The following is a 22,042-nucleotide window of genomic DNA, read 5'->3' as shown; positions in this document are numbered from 1 at the left end:
TCAGGTTAAGAATGGACCTCCGGAACAAATTAAGTACCTAAACTGAGACACCACTGTATCTCCTTCCGTATGTACCGCCTGATACATGGATGGCCAAATTGCTGGTCAATAATAATAAGATGACAGCAATGTGGCAATTTATGCAGATGACACAAATTAATTAACTGATACATGTCATCTACCACTGCCCACCTCTGTCTCAATGGGATGTACAAAAGTTTAAAAATAACGTACCATTAAAATCACAATACAATTACAATGCAGCTAATAACTCCAAGTAGAGGTAAATAAACAACATACTGAAATTATTTGAGATCACTTAAGTCAGTGGTAGACTTTGAAGCATTTCTGCAGGGCTGTGCAACAAGGAGAAAATAGGAAACATACTGGGGGATGAAATTCAAGACCAAATAACTGTTAAGCATTGGGACGAATGAGTCCAAGTGGTACTTACATGTGGCTAGCCATCTCAATCAGGTATTATCCCACATGAAGTTCTTGAAGATGTGTCAGAGTGCTTGCTGAAATCATCACTTGAACATGCTGCATCCATTAAAAGTTAAAGAGAAGAACGTCAACAGTAGGATCCTGTACAGACTTAAACTAAAGTAAGTCCCACTGATTTTACTGGACTTTATTGTAAATCTAAGGCCTTTTTGAAAATGCAGAGAAGATGGCACTATGCCTACACTAAGTTAAACAGAGACGGTACTCAAAAACCTGAAACCACACAAAGCCCCAGGCCCGGATGGCTATACAGCAGAATTCTACAACAGATTCAAAGAACCCCTGGTGTCTTATATGACCCGCCTATGTAATGACAGCATAAAAGGGGGGGGGCCATCCCCAAAACCTGGACCTTTTCCAAAATAGTCTGTATCCCCAAACCACTCAAAGATGGAATCATACCGCCCAATCTCATCGATAAACCAAGACTACAAGATATTCACATCAATCCTGGCTAACCACCTAAAAATCTTCCTACACAAACTAATCGCCCTGGACCAGGCAGGCTTTGCCCCAGTTGCAACATAAAAGACCCCATTAGGAAACTACTGAATCTAAAGACCCCATTAGGAACTACTGAATCTACAGACCCCATTAGGAAACTACTGAATCTAAAGGTTTCTTTATCCAACAAAATAACTATAAGAAGAAAATAAGACAGCAAAAAAAAGAAGAAATTCTCAAACAGCTAAGGGAGTGTGAGAAAAAATTAACAGAAAACCCGAAAGATGAACAAAGTATACAAACAACAAAAATATTACAAACACAATACTCGATTTTAATAAATCAAGAAATTGAATGGAAAATTAAGCTAATGAAGCAAAAATATTTTGAATCAGCAAATAAAACCGGAAAATTACTAGCCTGGCAACTGAGAAGAAGACAAAAGCAAAATGTGATAAATAAAATAAAGGTAGACGAAGAATTGATAGAAGACCCAAAAAGAATACAAAAAACATTTCTCGAATTCTATGAGAAGCTATATAAGAAAGGAGAGGAAAATCCAACCCAAATAGAAAAATATTTAGAGAACTGTAGAGGGAAGACTGTAACAGAAGAAGAAAGAGTTCAACTAAACAAACCTATAAAAATAGAAGAAATCCAGGATGCGATAAAGAGAATGAAATTGGGAAAGGCACCGGGACCGGACGGCTTATCCGCTAAATACTATAAAGTTCTGGGAAACCAAATGTTACCAACGCTTTGTGATACCATGAACAATATTTTAAGAGGAGGAAGAATACCAGAGTCCTGGAGGGAGGCACATATAACGCTAATCCCTAAACCAGACACGGATAAACTGAACATCAAGAACTATAGGCCGATATCTTTACTAAACAATGATTATAAAATCTATGCTGATATCATGGCGAACAGACTGAAAAAGTGTTTAACAAATCTAATCCATAAAGACCAGGCGGGATTCCTCCCAAACAGGTTCTTGAAAGACAATGTGAGACATATTATAAACATAATTGAATATCTGGAGATTAATAATGATATACCTGCGGCATTGATTTTTATAGATGCGGAAAAGGCGTTCGATAACGTCTCTTGGTTGTTCCTATTAAAATCCATGGAGAAGGCAGGGATAGAGGGCAAATTTATGAAAGGAATAGAGGCAATATACTCAGCCCAATCTGCCAAATTGATAATAAATAATAATCTTACAAATACTTTTAAAATCGAAAAAGGAACTAGGCAGGGATGCCCTCTCTCCCCGCTTTTATTTATCATGGTATTAGAAGTGTTAGTGAACAAAATAAGATTGACATCAGAGATCCAAGGGATTAAAGTAGGAATAAAGGAATACAAACTAAAAGCTTACGCAGACGACTTGGTGCTATCCTTGGAAGACCCGCAAGAAAGTATTAACAAAGCGCTGGAGACACTAGAGGAATATGGTAAGCTATCCGGTTTTAAATTGAATAAATCAAAGACAAAAATGATGATAAAGAACCTGGGAAATGACGCAAGAGAAAAATTAGAGAGACAATACGGAATCAAGGTGGCAAAAAAAAAAAAATATTTAGGAATATGGCTCACACCAAAAAATATAAATTTAATTCAAGATAATTACTTGACAATATGGAAAGAAATTAAAAAAGACTTAGATGTTTGGAATAGAATTAAACTTTCGTGGATGGGTAGGATGGAAGCAATAAAAATGAATGTACTTCCAAAAATGTTGTTCCTGTTCCAAAACATCCCCGTGATCAGAGGGCCTAAAATTTTCAAAGACTGGCAGAAAACCCTTTCAAGATTCATATGGCAGGGGAGAAGGCCGAGGATTAGATATAAACTACTTACGGACCGAAAGGAGAGAGGGGGTTTTGCAGTCCCAAATTTAAAACTATATTACGAGGCCGCCTGCTTATGTTGGGTTAAAGACTGGGTAACCCTAGAGAACACTGACCTACTAGATTTGGAAGGGGCCGACAACAGGTTCGGCTGGCATGCCTACCTGTGGGCAAATAAAGAGAAAGTCCATAAAGGGTTCTCAAGCCATATCATTAGGGGCCCACTGTACGAAGTTTGGGGAAAAAACAAAAAACTGTTAGAATGGAGAACACCCTGGTGGCTGTCCCCAACAGATATCCTAATAATCAAAAAAACAAATATGGAAGAGCAAAGATTGACATATGGAGATTTATTGATTAGATCTGAAGACAGCTGGAAATTAAGACCGTATGAAGAGTTGAAAGGAAAATTAACTGGTTGGTTACAATATCATCAAATAAATGCAATATGGACGGAAGACAAAAAAATTGGAATGAATGAAAAGAAATCCAAATTCCAGATTGAAATAATCGAAAGCAAAACCAAGTTACTATCTAAAATGTACGATATTTTATTGGAATGGGATACAAAAGACGAAGAAATTAAGGAGGTTATGGTTAAATGGGCGATAGATCTGGGGCATAACATAGAATATGAAAAATGGTCAAAATTATGGAATGAGGGAATAAAATTTACGGCAAGTGTTGCAATTAGAGAAAACCTAGAGAAAATGATATATAGGTGGTATATAACACCAGAAAAATTAAACAAGATGTATAAGACTGGAAATAAGGCCTGCTGGAAATGCAAAATAAAAGAAGGTAATTTTATACATATGTGGTGGGCGTGTGAGGAGGTTAAAAAATTTTGGAATTTGATTTATAACGAGTTAAAAAAAATATTTAGATACACATTCCCTAAAAAACCAGAGGCCTTTCTATTAGGTATTATTGGAGAAGAAATTAGGAAAGAGGACAAAATTTTATTTCAATATTCGACGGCAGTGGCCAGAATGCTAATCACACTAAACTGGAAAAGCACAAACATACCAACGGTGAGGGATTGGCAAACAAAATTATTTGAATTTGTCGAATTGGCGAAAATGACGCAAAGAATTAGAAATCAAAAAAATACAAAGTTAAGTGATGATTGGAATAAATTCATGGTCTATATTGAAGGTAACTACAGAAACCTACCAACTATAGCAGGTTTGTTATAAAACTTACGATGTATTAACCAATAACCAATACCAGCTGTAAGAAATGAAGTCTTAAAAATCAGAAATCCGAATTCAGTAGAGAAGGAAGTCAGCTTGTGTATTTTAATCATGTATTTAAGTTTGTTATATGTATTGGTCTTTTTTCCTTTTCCGTTTTAGGTATTTTTTCTTTTTTTGGTTTGTCTTTTTTTTCTCTTTTTCCTTTTTCTTTTTTGTGCGTAGTTGTATTTTTCCTTTGATTTTTCTTTTTGTGTATGTGTTGCAAATGAAACTTAATAAAAAGAATTTTTTTAAAAAAAAATCTGAATCTGATAGAACACAGCAAAACAACCAAACTCCCACTGATGATCATGTTCCTAGACATCCTTAAAGCCTTTGATTGCTTAGAATGGAAATATGTATTAGCAGTATTAACTAACATGAACTTTGGCCCCAACTTCCTACAAATCCTCAAACAAATTTACTCCCAAGCCTCAGCAAAATGCAGAACTAACAATATGGACTAGACTATACTATACTATACTATACTATACTATACTATACTATACTATACTATACTATACTATACTATACTATACTATACTATACTATAGCAATACAAAGAAGCACAAAACAAGGATGCCCCCTTTCTATTCATCTTGGCCCTGGGAGCCCTAGCAATCTGACTCCAAACAAATATCAAGGGTGTGGAAATAAAAGGTAAAACCTACAAACTAGGGCTCTTTGCAGATGACCTGATGTTCACAACACCAGACGCCATAAACACAACAACCACCCTAATTAAGAACTCAACACATCTGCAGTGGGGTCAGGCCTACAAGTAAACTTTGCAAAATCTGAGGCGGTGTGCTTCAACACTCCCCCCCCCTCCATCTGCATGCCCAAAAGGAATCCACCAACATCACTCTGCCGCACCAAATTCAGGTACCTAGGGGTTCAAATCACAAGAAACCTCAACAAACTATGCCTCTACAATTACAAGCCCCTGTGGCAACAAATCAACAGAGACTTGAGGAAATGGAACAACACCAACTTCACCCTCTCAGACAAAATAGCCATGATCAAAATGATCACCCTCCTAAAACTAACCTATTTATTTCATACCATCCCAATCTGGATTCCCCTAACCCAACTGCAGAAGTGGCAGGAAAAAAACTACACTTGTTTATTTTCTCACACAAAAAGCCAAGATTAAGCCCCAAATACCTGCACTCCCCTCCCCAGAAGGAGGATGGTGAATCCCCAACATAGAATCATATTACATCACCGACCAATTACTCTACATAATCCCGTATATTCTAGAAGACGAGACGAAACAATGGATCCACTTGGAGAGCGATACCATCAAAAACATCCCCACAACAACATACCCATTTCTCTAAAACAAACTAAAGAAAATCCCCACAACACTGAACAGGTTTACACAGGAAGGGAAAATTAGGCAAACTATCCCCAACCCAATCCCCACTAACCCCTCTTGCCTATCACCCACTATTTCAACACACAGCACAAAACCTTCAGATAAAAACCTGGCAACCCAAAGGCCTACACTGTCTAAAAGGCTTCTACAAAAACAACAAACCCATACCAACACAAGAAATGCAAGACAAACTAGGGGACACGCAAATACCTTGGCTAACACACCATCAACTACATAATCCAAAATCCTACAAACTCCCTTGACACAATCAAAGAACAATGGGAACACAACATAGGCTATGAAATTAACCCCACCCAATGGATCAGAATCTGATCTAAACCTCCCTTTAAGTCGATATCAGCCCAAAGAAGGGAACTCACTCTGAAACTCAACTACACCATGGAACTTAACACCATGGAAACTGGTGCTGATATGCCCAGAAACCCCACCAAGATGTTGGAGAGGTTGCACCACATGTGGTGGGAATGCCCCCAAAACCAAGCCTTCTGGACAGCAGTCCTACAAGAGATATGCAAAATAAATAAACAGGTATTAGAACTCACCCCAGAACTGACAACTACTGAACATCTTCCAAGGTCATAATGACCACTCACATTATAAAGAGCTTATAACCCATATGCTCTCAGAAGCCTCATAGCCGGACACTAGAGAGAGCTGTCAGGAGTAAACATGGACCAATGGTATCAAATTGTATGGGTAACGGCCTTAACCAATAAACTGAAACTGACATGGGGACAAATAGAAGAGGATGCCTTCACCCCGGTATGGCTCCCCTTTATCACATACACAGCCCAACAAGACAACAACAAGAATCCACTGACAGCAGCATACGAATCAATCTGGTTTACCTGACCCAACAAGCCCCCCCCCTCACAAAAGCAAGCAAACCCCACTGCAGCCAACCACAGATAGCTAACCACACCCTGCCTCACAATACCTCTCACTACCAAGCAAATGTAATACAGTGGTACCTCGGGTTAAGTACTTAATTCCTTCCGGATGTCCGTACTTAACCTGAAACTGTTCTTAACCTGAAGCACCACTTTAGCTAATGGGGTCTCCTGCTGCCGCCGCGCCGCCAGAGCACAATTTCTGTTCTTATCCTGAAGCAAATTTCTTAACCTGAAGCACTATTTCTGGGTTAGCGGAGTCTGTAACCTGAAGCGTATGTAACCTGAGGTACCACTGTAAACGAATAGAAAGAGAACCTACCCAGTTGACGCTGACACAGAACCCCACATGTACACTATACAAAAGAATATAAGCCTCTCCTACTCTCCCCCCTCTTCTTCCCCAGCCTTATACTGTACTCAACACTAATGTTTCACAACAAATGTAACTGATTTGTAAGAAAGACTGTACAACCTGAAAAAAGAGACAAGGCATGTACTTCTGTCAACCGAGAAAATCTTCAATAATTTTTTTTAAAAAAACAACAACAACAGAAATTCAATATTGATGAAACACCTCCTAATTATGAAAGCATGTCCACTTGACACCAGCAAATTGGAATGAAACAGTGGTTATGCCAGCCCTGATGTACAGAAAAAGAATGCTGTTGTGAAAGTAAGTGCAGCAAGAGGAGCATAAAATAATAGCACCGAGCAGTCTATCCCCTGTGTACCTGTTACAACTTGAACAGCATTGGCAATTATGCTAAGGACTAATTGGGAACTGCAGTTTCTTTGTTTGAATTTCTATAGGCAGAGGCTGTATTCTTCTTCATCCTGGTTTGAATCCCCAAGCAGTTCATGGGACAGACTGCCAAAGTAATTTATTTTTGACTGCTTGGATCAGGGGATTTTTTAAAAAATATATATATAAACCAGGTGAGGATGTGGCAGTGGCAGAGGGATGTGCACTAACACATGCTTGCTCAAAAGTAAGTCCCACAGGGATGAGATTCAACGGGAGCTGCAGGGCTAAGGGTGTGGAGTTTTTTAACCAGTCATCCCTGCATCATTTTTACCCAGGGTAGCCAAAATGGTGCCCTTGGTTGGACTGCAACTCCTAGCAGTCTTGACTATTCACCATATTAACTCAGGCTAATGAGAGTTGTAGTCCAGCAACATCTGGAGGGTACATTGGTACCTTTGATTTACACAATTGAATCACTTCCTCCCACTGAAGCTGTCATTAGCTTCAGATAGGGGAAAACTAGATATCCGAAGCACATCTCTCCCCACTCTCCCTCCTGGTGAGGCTAGTATGGGGTACGACATGGTAGTGACAACCTTGAGGCAACATGCACAGTCACCAGCAGGGCCTATGCAGTGCTCCTGCCAGTGTGCAAAATACCCCACTCACTGCCACCCCACCATGTCTGAGCAAGCAGCAGGGACACTGCTTCTGGGAGGCCAGCTCTGCAGCACTGCCCTGCTTTGCCATCCACACATAAGCAAACAAGGCACTTTCCTTTTGCCCACTGCATTGTGTTGCTGGCTCTGGTGGCAACCCAATCAGAACTTGCACTAAAGGGTTGGTAATGATGCTGCCTCTGCACCAACCTGGAATTTGATTCCCACTATGCCTAACAGCACACAGCAGATCAACCACAGCAGTATCTCTTTCCTTTTCCATCAGCGCCATATGCAGAGAGGGCGTCACCCAAGTCTGTGACCTACAGTTCAGTTCAGTTCAGTTCAGTTTCCCTTCTTTTGCCTGGCCATTGGAAGTCAGACAGTCTACTGGAAGCTGGACAGATACAACACAGGTATAATAGCTGTTCCAGGTAGCCATCCCTACCCTCCACTGTGCTGAGGAGTCTGACAGACCAGTTGATTCAGAATTGCTCCAGGTGTCATGCACTGTGTCAAGAAGTACTTACTTTTGTCTATCCTGAATCCCACAATATTCTGGTACAATGGATCCACCCAGGTTCTAGTAGTAAAAGAGAGAGAGGAAAACCTCTCTATTCACTTTCTCTGTGCTGTGGACAATTTTGTATGTCTATCCAACTCCCTTCTCTTGCAGGGGCCCAATTAGTGCCAGTGCCTTTCATTAAGAGTTTGGGTGTAATCCTTGATGCCTCCCTTTCCATGAAGGTGCAGGTTACAGCAACAGCCAAGGCGACATTTTTCCACCTTTGCCGCATTAATCAGTTGGTCCCTTACCTTTCCTGTCCTGATTTGGCCACAGTGATCCATGCAATAGTTTAGAGGTCCTGGGCTCTAAGGAAGTCAGACTATCCTCCACCAGGGCCAGGGCCATCTCAGTGATGGCTCTGACCTGGTGGAATGCTCTGTCCCATGAGACTAGGGCCCTGCAGGATTTAACCTCATTCTGCAGGGCCTGTAAGACAGAGCTATTCTGCCTGGCTTTCAATTTGAATTTAGCCGGATCTTTTATTCCTCTCTCTTCCCTTCCCTCCCCTTTTTATGAAGATTACCTGCTCTGGGACCCCACAGCTAATTCTCCCCTGGCTTCCTCGCTGGCCCAAATAGGAGTAATTTAGCCAGCTAGCCCTGATGACCATCTAATGTTTATTGGATGGATTTCTCCTCAAATTGATTTTTGAACTTTGAATTTATTGTTATTCACGCTTTTATTTTATGCTGGTTTTTGTTGTGTTTTAAATTTGTTGTTAGCCGCCCTGAGCCCTGTTTTCTGATCCGGGAAGGGTGGGGTATAAATAATAATTTATTATTATTATCAATTCCCCCCTTACTCACCTTTGTTCTAAACTAAAGAGCCCCATACTTTCCAACCCATTGATCATTTTGGTTACCCTCTTCAGAACCTTTTCCATCTCTATAATATCTACCTGAGGTAAGGTGACTGTACCCAGTATTCCAAATGTAGTCACACCATAGATTAGTAGAATGATACTACTTATTTTCAGTCGTTTTCCTAATTATCCTAACATGCAAATTGCCCTTTTCACAGCTGCCATGGACTGGGTCAACATCTTTACAGAGCTATTCATTATGACCTCGAGGTCTTGCTCCTGGATAATCACTTCCAGCTCAGAACTTGTTATTGTGTAAGTGAAATTAGGACATTTCTTGACTCAGTGTACATCATTGACACTTGCTTACATTGAACTGCATGTGGCATTTTACTGCGCATTGATCCAATTTGAGGCAGATATTTTCGCGGTTTCTCTAAATTCTTTTCTCAAAACCACCCTGAACAATTCAGTCCCATCAGAAAACATGGCTACTTCACTGCTCACTGCTGAACTCTAGATCGTTAATGAACAAATTAAAAAACACTGGTCCCAACGCCAATCCTTGGGGCACTTCACTTTCTACAGCCCTCCGTTGGGAGCCCTCCATTTATTTCTACTGTCTGCTTCCCATTTCTTAACCACTTACTGATCCGTAAAAGGACCTGTCATAAAACTCTCCAAAAGCCATGATTCTCCTTTAGTCATGAATATGAGTAGAGCATTATTTCTGGCAATGCTCTGCACATATTCATGACTAAAGGAAAATCGTGGCTTTTGTATTTCTTTCTATAGGGAATGTTAATTTGCAAACACAGGATTCTTAAAATGAAAGAATAGATTTCTGGATGAAGTCCAGCATTGCAATTTTGGACCAAACATTATATTGCTCTGTTCTTTGCAGAAAAAGTCTACATTTGTTGGAAAACCTTTGGGGGGGGCATTTCAAAATAGCATTAATCCTATCCAAGTCCCCCCCCCCCAAAAAATGGACAAACTGTAAAACATTGCTGTTTATCCATACAGCATAACTGAAAGACAAAACTTTAAAGAAAGAACACTGTACCATCATTTTATGTCTGCTTGATTTCATTTACATACATTATGAGCGAGACGTCTAGGGAGTATTTACTTGCTTTTAAAAAAAAAAAAAATCCAGTAAGGACAGGTACATCTATGTGCACACACAATATACTTTATTAACTAACAAAACACAGAATTGCAAGAAAAGCATGGCAAGCTGCATGGCACACACACACACACAAAAAAAAGATAGAAAAATGGTTGGCAGTGAAATTCCAGCCTGACATGCATTACAACAAGAGCCCAAAATATTTATATGGCTGTAAATCAATGCAGCTTCCATTTCAATACCAGCAAGTTCACACCAGCTGATCATCTAATCCCTTGAGGACTGGTCTGCTTTGGAAACACACTCCCCTTCTAGACAATTCTCACTTCTTCCTGATGTCATACTCTCTTTCCCCAAACGTAAATTCATTATATATATATATATATATATATATATATATATATATATGATTTGCTACAAGTTCTGTTCTTTTTATAAACACACACAAACACACACATGCAGAGAGAGAGAGAGAGAGAGAGAGGAAAAAGTTTTGCTTCCTGCCAAACTGGCTGTGCAAAATTGGTTTACACAGCTTTAATTAAGGATGACCTGATGTCTGTAAGGATGCACACCATGCTTTGTTGGCATGCCATGGCTGCTGCTGCTACTGAGCATGACATGTTTGGGGTGCTGTGTTATGACAGCATCATTCCAGTGATTAAGGGAAAGAAATCTGAAGCATTGCTTTCATTTGCTGAGCCTGCCTGTTGCTTTTCTTTCATTATTTTATTGGCTTACTCACTGCTATAAACCAAGCTTTGCCTCTTTTTATGAGGATAATATTGTTCTTCACCAGTTTAAGCACCTCTGTGGAGTGTTGCCAATAATCCACAGAAGGCAAAAGGGGGCCGGGGAGAGAATGCCGGAGGACCACACAGAAAATATGGAGCTTGCAATGTTGTGCACACATACCTGGCATTAGGAAGCAGGGAGAAACTCGATTTAGTTCACATTCATAGGAAAATCTGCCTAATTCACACTTTCCAGAAGAGCATGAGAACCAAAACACAGCCACCCTTCAAAATTCACACTTGTCTGGATTTTGTACTGCAGTTTTCCAGCCAAATAATGTGTGCCAAAATGCGTATAGTAGGGTAAAGTGAGCATAAAAATTCAGATATTAGTGAAAATTGTGTTATATAAGGGGTATACATTAGACAAAATGTCACACAAAGATGTGCTTATCAGGAAAAAAAATCATACTAAAATGTTTCTGGATTTCCATGCAGACTTTTTTACTTAAAAAATCACAAACTGGTGTGGAAATGTAGAGAACTGAACTTAATCATGGAAAACAGAGAAACTGAAATGGACAGATTCATGGGAGAATTCTCTGACATCCCTTGCAGAGATTTATAGTAAAAGAGGTTGAATGGAAGCAAGCAGGCACTTTCATATTCATGCTTTGGGTTTTTTTCAGTTGGGGTTGTAGACGAAAGGCTTCGTGGACAAAATGAGCTAGGTGTCCCTGGTTTGCTGGCATATCCCCTTTATTTCTTTATTTTGAAGTTTCGAACCTTCGCTTTCAACTGACTGATTCTCAGGGCAGCTTAAAATAGGCTGTAATAACACCAAAATACCTCTTAAAGTCAGTGATAAGTCAGTCCTCTGCCTGAAACTCTGGAGAGCTGCTGACTGTCAGAGAAGACAATTCTCAGCAAGATGGAGGCAAATAGATGAAGCTCATATGAGGCAGCTTCCTATCTCCTTAAATTTCCTTTGTGGAGAGAGAAAGGTGCACTGCTTAGCTCCAGGGATAGGAGAGGCTGGGTGAGCAGGAAACCTTTGCTAGCTGATGAAATAGTATTGTAGTATCAAATGAAATGGCATCTTATATACATTTTTTAAAAAAAAATAAAAAAATAAATTTTATTGTTGGTCTTAAACCACATCTAAAATTGATTTGAATCAAATTTTTATTATTATGACCAATGGCTGGCATTAAGAAACCAAGAGAAGAAGCACATAGAATCCGTTATCTAGATGTGTCTAATCCAGTGAAAAAGAATAAAATAAAGTAAATAAAAGTAGCACAGAGTGAAATAAAATGGACATGGTAGTATATTGTCAGTGGCAGTCCTCTTACTCCGTATCACCTGAATTTGTCGATCCTCTTGATTTATTTCTTTGGTGTATATTTTCAGTCAACAAAGAAGGAGGAGAGGCCTCTTTGCTATTTCTCTAGATCAGAGACCCACTGAAATGAATAGACATGGCTAACTTAGGTCCATTAATTTAAGTAGGTCTCCTCTGAGTATAACTTAGGCCTTATCCACACCTCAGTTTCCCCCACCACTTTCCCCTTGGGGAGTGCTGGATTTATAAATAGGCTGAAGCCTAGGGCCTCTAAATATAGGGGGCCTCATCAGCCTGCCATCTCTCCTGTGCAGCTGTCTCCCCTCTCCCAAAATCCATACAAGGGCAAGGCATCTCAGGCCCAGCAACTATGAAATGGCCCCCAACTTTAGTTTCTTTTTGTATGGCCCCAGTTCACAGCCAAAGTCTGCAAAATCTTATAGATATAAATAAAATCCATCTAGATTGCCCTGGTGTGGGGGGCCCCTTAGGAGCAGCCCGCAGGGCCCAATTTGGCCCAATTGCCTCAAGGTCAGCCCTGATGAGACTGTGCAGGGGTTGGACTGACAAGCCCTGCACCTTCTAGGTCCCTGGTGTCACTAATCAGAGTACAGATTCAAGGACTTGTTATGGAAATAAAGGGGGGGGGCAGTTATTGGAAATCAGTTTTGTTACCTCCCCCCCCCCAATCCCTGGGATGATGAGCCCAACCACCTTTTATTCACAGTTGCATAAGAACTACACTACAGCATGGCCATAAACCTGTACGTTCAACCACTGAAATACACACCCAATATGTAGCAATGGAGATTTACTGTATTTTTTGCCCTATAGGACACACTTTTTCCCTCCAAAAATGAAGGGGAAATCTGGGTGTGTCCTATGGGGTGAATGCAGGCTTTCGCTGAAGCTTGGAGAGTGAGAGGGGTCGGTGCGCGCCGACCCCTCTCGCTCTCCAGGTTTCAGGAAGCTATCAGCAAGCCTGGGGAGCCCGCGGGAGTTCCCGCAGGGCTCCCTAGGCTGCGGATAGCAGCCTGCTTCCTGGAGCGCTGGGCGCGCTGAAAGCAGAGTGCCCAGAGCTTCAGGAAGACATCCGCAGCCTAGGCAGCCCTGCGGGAGTTCCCACAGGGCTCCCTAGGCTGTGGATAGCAGCCTGCTGCACGGAGCGCGGGGCGCGCTGAAGCAAAGCGCCCCGCACTTCGGGCACACATCGGGCAGCCCCACAAGCTCGGGGGACAGCGGGGAGGCGCAGCGCCGCCATCCCGCTGTTCCCTGACCTGGTTTGGATTCCCCAACCTGGTTTTGGGGGGGGGAATAAAGAGGGGGAAATTCCCTTTATTTCCCCCCAAAAAAACTAGGTGCGTCCTATGGGCCGGTGCGTCCTATGGGACGAAAAATACGGTATGTTACTGCTTTATGAATGAACACTGTGTTTTATTAATGGATTCTGTATTTTGTGAATTACCTAAGAGCCACCGATAGGGAGCTCTAGAATCTGACAGCTAACCAATTGGGTACTACCAAACAGCGACCCCTATTGCTGAAATCAGGTAACCAGCAGGGAACACTTCAGCTCAGCCTTTGCACTGTTGACTGATCACCCCCTGCTGTGCAGATAATGGCAAAAGCTCGTAAATTGTATCCCTTCTGGTGTCCTGGCCAACTCTGTTATGCTGGTGTAAACTCTGGTGCACCAGGAGCCCAGAATAGCAGCAAATAAAATCCGCTTATATGTCAGATAAGACTTGTCAACCAGTTCTTCCAAAGTCTTCCTAAATTATAAGGCTCTAAAATACAGGCCAAAAGAGAACAGGTCTGGGAAGAGCGAGGCATACAATGGGCACCACCAGTGAAATGGCAGCTTCTGCCCTGTCACTTGCCCTCCTTCTTGACATGGAATGCTCTCTATTGGAGTCTCCAGGTCCAGTACAAAGGCCATAAGAAGGGAGAGCAGGGACCTTGAAGTTCCCAACAGCTGTTAAGCAAGCAAACACACAGGTCACCTTTGCCACAGGACACATATGTCCTGGCCAGGCCTGCACCCAATCTTGTTTTTGTACAATCTTGTTTGTTCTCAGTAACCAAAATTATATTATCAACATATACAAGCAGAAAAGTTGTTTTCCTTCGTTTGCAAGAAATGGTATAAAACAAAGTGGCACTAATAAAGAAAAGTTCCAGGGTGGCAACAGAAAGCAAACTAAAAATGCTTTTGCAGTTCATCAAAACTATCCAGCAATATCAAGTTATAGGAAAACTGGTGCTATTAACAGTAACCCTTCTAGTTGGTTAATTGATTTGGCAACTTCCATGCACATGACATCTGATGCTAATTTCCCACCAAAGAGTTAAATGATAACTCATCAGAGGCAGCCACAGTTGCAAATGGAAACAAAATATCTGTGAAAGGAAGAGGAGTTGTGTTGCAGGTAGTGTTGCAGGTAGAAATACTATTTGTAATGAAGTGAGAGCAGTAGTTGCTCGAATTAACAAAAAAGAAAGTTTTGAGAATTTACATGCTAGATTAAAATTGATTAATTCATTGAGAAGGGGATTGTAAGAAAAACACTGCAGCCTAATTTGAATAATAGAGTGCCTGGTATCTGGAGGGCAATCTCCTCCTTTATTTCCACTCTGTGGCTGCAGACCAAATCACCTGTCAGGAGAGCTATGAGATTCAGGTGAGGGTCATAGGCCTTGTCAATCCCAGCAGGTATATAACAGACCTCCAGCCTGCCCAGGTCTCCGGCTGCCTGCCCAGTATTACTGTATTTGATGGCTGTAGTTTACTTCTTAATATGTATTTTAAAACTGACTTTTTAATGACAACATAAAGTGGATTCTAAAAGTGCCACACTGTTAGGTAATCATGATCATGTTATTTACATTTCCCAGGCAATATAATTTGTAAACTCAATGTGTTTTTTTAAAGAATAATACTACAACTTCATTTCCCTAGGAAATAATGCTTATTCCACAAAATGTTTACAAAGTTCAGCTATTGCAAAAGTTTTTCAGTGTTAATTTTATGCATTTTTAGAAATCACCGTGGTATTTAACAATAACATCTTAGGTTCTTTAGTGGAGAAATTGTGAATTGCAGAATTTTAAATACCCGTCCTCATCCTTGGCTTCACTCAATTTTGTTTATAACACTCTTCCATTTTCTTCTAGTCGTGAGGGTGGGGGTGGGGGCCTCACAAGTGGAGTAGCCTAGGGCCTCTCTTCATCTAAATCTGGAGCCCTGCCCTTGGGAAACCAGATATTTACCATGGAACAAAAAGCAATCAGGCTTTCTGTGGATTGCCATTTCTTCTTATTTATCACTAAAGAGTGGGTTTTCCAGAGGAAAGTGATGAGGCAAAGGCATAACTACTCGGATCCATGTCTAGAAATTGTAAGTCAAGCGAAAAACCATTCAGACCCATGCTTTTCAGAATGGGTCCTTAATTGCATACAACACATCCTATTTGTTTTCTATCTGAATGCACAGAAGCATAAAAAAATAGATTAGCATTATTGCTCAAGTACAACACTGGAAACTTCCAAAATTTATGAGATCTATGCATATCAAGGTGATGAGGAACTGGGAATACACTTTTTGTTTTTAGAACTTGCATTTTTTTGTATATTTTTATGGTGTAGTAACACCCCTTCAGTGGCTTCAGACTGTGAAGTTTATAAATTTGTAAAATAAACACACTCTTTAATGCTGAAAAATGAAGTGCTATTTTATTATTTTGCTTTCTGGTTTTCTTTGGAAGTTGTTTTGGAGATAGAACTGGACAAATTCATGGACAATGGGCACCATGGTGTATTGATGAAGGTGTCCCTATGCTTTAAGTGGCTGGATACAACAAACGTCATGGAAAGAAATGCTCCATTGGACATCTGTGCTGTTGTGTGCTTTCTCATGCATCCATACTGGACCACCATAAAACAACAACAACAGAAGTCATCATATTTGATGGACCATTGGTCTGAGGAGGAACTGGCACCAATGTATCTTCTGACATGGAAGTGTCAGTGGATTAAGATGTACTGATGGTGCAGTAGGTCGTTATGTCATGCCTTGTCCTATTATTTTTTGCTGATGATGGAGTTAGACAATAAAAAAACCCCAAAGATGGCAGTGGGGAAGCATGCGGAAAGGTTCCAATGGCCAGTCTGTTATTTATTTTTAATTCTCCACAGAGTGTGTGTGCGTGTAGTGTTCTCCCCCCCCCCATAAAGATTTCATATCTGGTGCAATTAATTTAATTTGCAAGGAAGTTACTAATTTCACTGAAAAGTGTAGCGATTCTCCAGATGCAGGATTCATTGTTAATTCCTGCTCAGCCTTAGCCTGCAGCAATTGCTAACTCCTTTGGTGAGAAGATAATTTTATTTTAATTCTCATGCAATCACTGAACAACTTTAAGACAGGTGCCAGCTATCATTTTTTCTGAGTGAATTATGACCCTTACTGTTAGGGTGTGGTGGAGTAAAAGGATGTCATATTTCAGGAACTATAAAGATTCTTGAATATAATTTTCTGTCTAATATACATTCAGAAAGCAGAGTTTTCTACCTGCATGAACAATATATTTAAGGTAGACGGAATTAAAGACTCTGGGGGGGAAAGAAATGATTTCCTTTTCCTTCGAAGAAATATACAAAATTTCTTTCTCTTTCTGCCATTTTCTGTTGCAATTAATAACAGTTTCTCATTTCTTGTGCTTTCAGCCCACCATTGCAGGAAACTATTTCTGTTTGATCCTTCCAATTTCACCTGCCCAGAAGCAATTACATAGAAGAAAGGGTGGGGGTGGGAATCAAATCCCACTATTTGCATTTCGGACCCACTAAAACAGAATGAAATGAAGTATGCAATCTTCTGAAGCTTCCAAAATCCAAATACCTGGGTGGAAAGGGAATGTGGGCTACATAAGGAAAACAAGAGGAAGAGCTGGAAATTATATGTGCCTATCACTAGTGTCAGGAATGATGAAGAGCAGATGCACTTTTGTCGCTAAAGGTGTGATCTATGGCTTAGGACAACCTTACCCAAACTGTGGCCCTCCAGATGTTGTTGGACTGCAGCTTGCATCATCTATGGCCATTGGCCATGCTGGCTGAAGCCCATGGGATTTGTAGTTCAAAACATCTAGATGGTGCTACATTTGGAATCGCTAGTGCTTATTCAAAGGGTTTGATTTTAGCCAGCCTGGTGTGTGATGGCTATTCTACTTGTGCAGTTATCACAATGGCAATAAAGATCTGGCTCTAGAGGACAGCAGTGCTGGCATTACATGCCAAGTGAGGTGCTGGTAAGGTGAACACGGCTGCACACAAATATATTCCAAGTTATTCCATTTCAGTTCACCTCTTTAAAATCAATTAAACAAACTATGGAATCAAAATGAGAAAGCAAGGCAAGAGCAACTGCTTCTGAGAAGCTGCAAGATCAGTAAAGTGTGCAGCAAAACAGTCCTTCTGTTTCACCAAAGCATTCTGCAGGGGTTTGGGGGGGTGGTTTAAAGCAGAAAAAGTAATAACATCACCACACATACTAAGCATAATGCTTAACCACAGGTTCTGTGAGGGGGGGAAACCAAACTGCATAACTTAGCAACTGAATGCGTCATCAGACCTTAGGCTAGGAAAAAGATTCAGATCCTTATATGCCCCAAAGAAGCACTGTTCATCAGTCTCCGTGAGGCAATTTTATAAGATGAATGTCTGTGCCGTTTTATATGATGAAACTACAGCAGATTTCTTATTCTTTTTTTACCAGTGATTTAATAATGGCTGGCTTGGTATAAATATTGAAAAGACTGCTCATATTGGAAGGTGGGGGATTGTTCCCAGAAGCTGAAATATGGGGTGCCTTCTTCTTTTTGTATTGATTGTGCAGGAAAAGTTAAGATTTGTCTACACAAGGTGAGGAAAGATTTAGAAAATAGTGGACTCTAAAACATTTCATATATAACTTACTACGCTTTATTCCCAGAAGCAAGTTTTGTTGAAGCTCCTTGCATCTTACTCCTGCCTATTTTACAGACCCTGAACCTGAGATAGGGGCCACTTGAAGGTTGGAATATTAAAAGAAACAGGGTATGATGTGCTGTGAAACTTTTCCAGAAATGGAAATGTCATGATTCTCATATATAATGCCTTCACTTAATTACAGCTCATAGAATATGTGAATTAAGAGCCAGTATGGTATAGTGGTTAAGAGCGGTAGACTCGTAATCTGGTGAACCGGGTTCGATTCTCTGCTCCTCCACATGCAGCTGCTGGGTGACCTTGGGCCAGTCACACTTCTTTGAAGTCTCTCAGCCCCACTCACCTCACAGAGTGTTTGTTGTAGGGGAGGAAGGGAAAGGAGAATGTTAGCTGCTTTGAGACTCCTTAGGGTAGTGATAAAGCGGGATATCAAATCCAAACTCTTCTTCTTCTTCTTCTTCTTCCACAGATAGTGCCAGGACAGATTGGGGAGGGGGGGAGCATGGGGACAGGTATCTCTAACTCCCTCCTCCCAATTGCTCAGTTCCTGTAGCTACTTGAACAAAAACACTTTTCAACCATGTATAAATCACAACTGCACCATACACTGGAAATTAAAATACGGCTCCAGTTCTAATTATGATCAAGGTCAGTAGGGCTTCATTCAAAAAAATAATAATGAATGTGATGGAAGCTTGGATGTGAACGTGATCAAATGATCTGACCAACTCTGCCCTTGGTCTCACAAATAGACACAGGAGAGAAGGGGGAAAGGAACAGGGAAGGGAGATGGATGCAGACGAATTCAGGAACAAATTATTGAAGTTATCTGCGCACTCTCATGTGTTGTGGGGGGGGGTGAACCTCCCAGCCTTCAAATACATCTGAATACATATCTCCAAAGTCCTTATATTCTGCTGATCGATGGCACCCAAGAAACTGGCTGATGGAGCTGAGTGTTCCTTCTGGAGCGGGGAATGAGGGAGCAATCTTCCTGCAGCTGCAAATGCACTGCACCCTTCCCAATATGTGGTGATGCCACTCTGAGATTCATGGAGCTGTTGGAATGCCTGCTAGTGTTCTTTCCATCTACTATAAGGTGTCAACGTCTACCACGTGATCTATTTATGAAAGCAGTTCTCCTCGTTGTCCATAGCACCCTTATGAGTTGGCTCACTGGGCTGCTGTCCTGCAAATGATGTTGGGAGCCAGATGAGATTCTGCTTCTGGGTCAAATTGGAAAGATCCACCACTGGGATCCAAGTGAATCCAGTTATCCATTGGCATTCCCCCCCCCCCCCCGGCCTGGTTAGGCTTTCCTTAGGACTTGTTTCCCATAAATGCTTCCCTGTGGGGAAAACTAGATAGGAACATCACTGACTTGAGAACACTTCTGCCACAAGAATAAATATGTGCATTGACCTCTAGCCTGGACGCGTGACAGGACTTTAGTTTATTGAATGAAAGAAGAGTGAAAATATTTCATTTTATATTCATTGAGGCTAGCTTATTTATTTTTTTAAAGTCACTCTCTTAAAACCTCTCCGACCACCCCCACCCCCAGTATTTCAGGGAGAGAATAAACCTTCTTTAATTACTTCCCATTCATACTCCATGCGTTTCCTTAGTTTTGGCAGCCCGTTTGCCCAGCTCAAAAACAGTGCCGTTCATTTCCTCAGTGGATTAGTCAGGCAATGATGAAACAGAAGCTTCAGTCTGCTTCATTCTTTACCCGATGTGGTGTTAAGAGTGACCTTTCACCCTCAGAGATTTTTAAGGATTAAGGCTGCTTTTAAGTCTCGGTCTGGTTACTAATCCACCACTTTCACTCCAACGTTAAATAAGCACTTCCTGATTTACCCTTTAAATCCTGTAAACATAATAAAACAGAGTTTAACCTTTACCTTAGGATTTTACCACTATCTTATGCTCTGTCAAACAAACCTTTATAAGAGACATGGAAGGGAAAGCTAATAAGCAATGTCCTTTTTTTTTTAAATCTTCGGGTATGTAACAAAACATTACAATATTTTAATATATTCAGGTCAAACAGCCAGACCCCTCGTGTTGGGCAAATAATGTGATTTTCTTTTTAAAAACAAGTCATTGATAAGCTGTAATGAAATAGATATTTCCTCTGCACTGGGGCTTTGGTGAGAAAATGATTGTGGAAAGAGTCAGAATGGAAATATATTGAGACAGATCTCATAAGCCAAAGCTTCATAATTTCCAGGGCTCTTGCTTGCCCTCCTCCAGCATTGATTTCTTCATAGGGGTAGACCTTATCTTAATGTAATTGACGCTGAAGCAGTTAGGTTACATAGAACTACACAAGTTAATTTATTATTATTTATAGCCTAACCTATCAGATAGCAATGGGAAACTATCAACATGACCTTCTCTTTCTCATCAGTTAATTCAATTTTATACATGAGAAATGGAGACACTGATTTATCAGCTGTCACATGGACTTGCAACTTGTATAGTCAAGTCTGATTTTCTCAACTTCCTAGCCAACTTGCCTGTAAGCTAATTTGGTCATTGGTTTTGGAAGGGTGGGCCTGATGCTCTTGTAGATGCTGGAGGGTCCATCTCCATGGATCTGTGCCTATGCATATTCTTGCTCATGTTTTGAGAAGCTTTAAGGCCTGCATTTTGTATGTGTGTGCGGTGGGGAAGTGGAAAAGTTATGGATCTTTTGGATCAATGTCTTCTCCAAGGCTGCCCACAGCATGCCTCCTTTTCAGCCCTGCTGATGTTAGTGCTCTAGCATTGGCAAGGTAAAGGCTGCTTCTGCCTTGGTTCATTTCCTTCATTTCAGCAGCCTAATTTAGATAGAAAAAGTCATTTTGTTGTGGCTCTTGTTGAATGACAGAGTGCCAGAAACCATTGCCAATTTGAGAAAGGTAGCCAGTGCCACTGTGACTTCCATATATCTGGGAACTGCCCTGAGACCTGTAGGTATGGGGCGGTATACACATTTAAATAATAATAATAATAATAATAATAATAATAATAATATAATTGCATGTTGTGTGCAGAAGAAGTTGCCTTTGTCTGGCCTGCCTGATATATTTTGAATCAAGACTTACTAAACTTTTGGAGTTATTCCTCTCCCCCTCAACTCATATATCTTTTATTCAGCTTTGTCTATACTAGACATTTAAAGGGATTAAGAATGAAAGAGAGCCCTGTTGCATCAGGCCAAAGGTCCATCTTCTCCAGCATCTCTAGCTCACAATGGCCAACCAGTTGCCTTTGGGAAGCCTGTAAGCAGAGCCCAAGTTCAACAACAGCTAGTATTCAGAGGTTACTGCCACCAACAATGGAGGTAGAACATAACTATCATGGCCAGTAACCACTGATGGCCTTATTGTCAAATCCTCTTTTGAAATTTCTTGCCCGTCACTACATCTTGGGGTAGCAATTCCATAGTTTAACTATGTGTTGTGTGAGCCAATTCCATGGTTTAGCAACGTGTTGAGATATGTAACTTGCAGGTGCCCTGCCCCACAACAGCTGCATAGGGACCATGGTGCAGCCCATAATCTATCCTCACAAATGTTTAGGGTTGCTATTTTACCCAGCCTACCTAGTTGAAAACTCAGCCTTTCTCAACCAAGCGTCAAGATCATTCCCAAGCATACATGAGAGACATCAATCTCAAACAGATGGGGAAGCAAAACAATAGGATTAAATGAGACACGGCGAGTACATTTTTAATTTAAC

Source organism: Podarcis erhardii, assembly GCF_964252035.2.
Source record: "Podarcis erhardii genome assembly, chromosome: 1".
Taxonomy (NCBI): domain Eukaryota; kingdom Metazoa; phylum Chordata; class Lepidosauria; order Squamata; family Lacertidae; genus Podarcis; species Podarcis erhardii.
The sequence above is the reverse complement of the archived record's forward strand: the minus strand, read 5'-3'. Positions refer to the sequence as shown.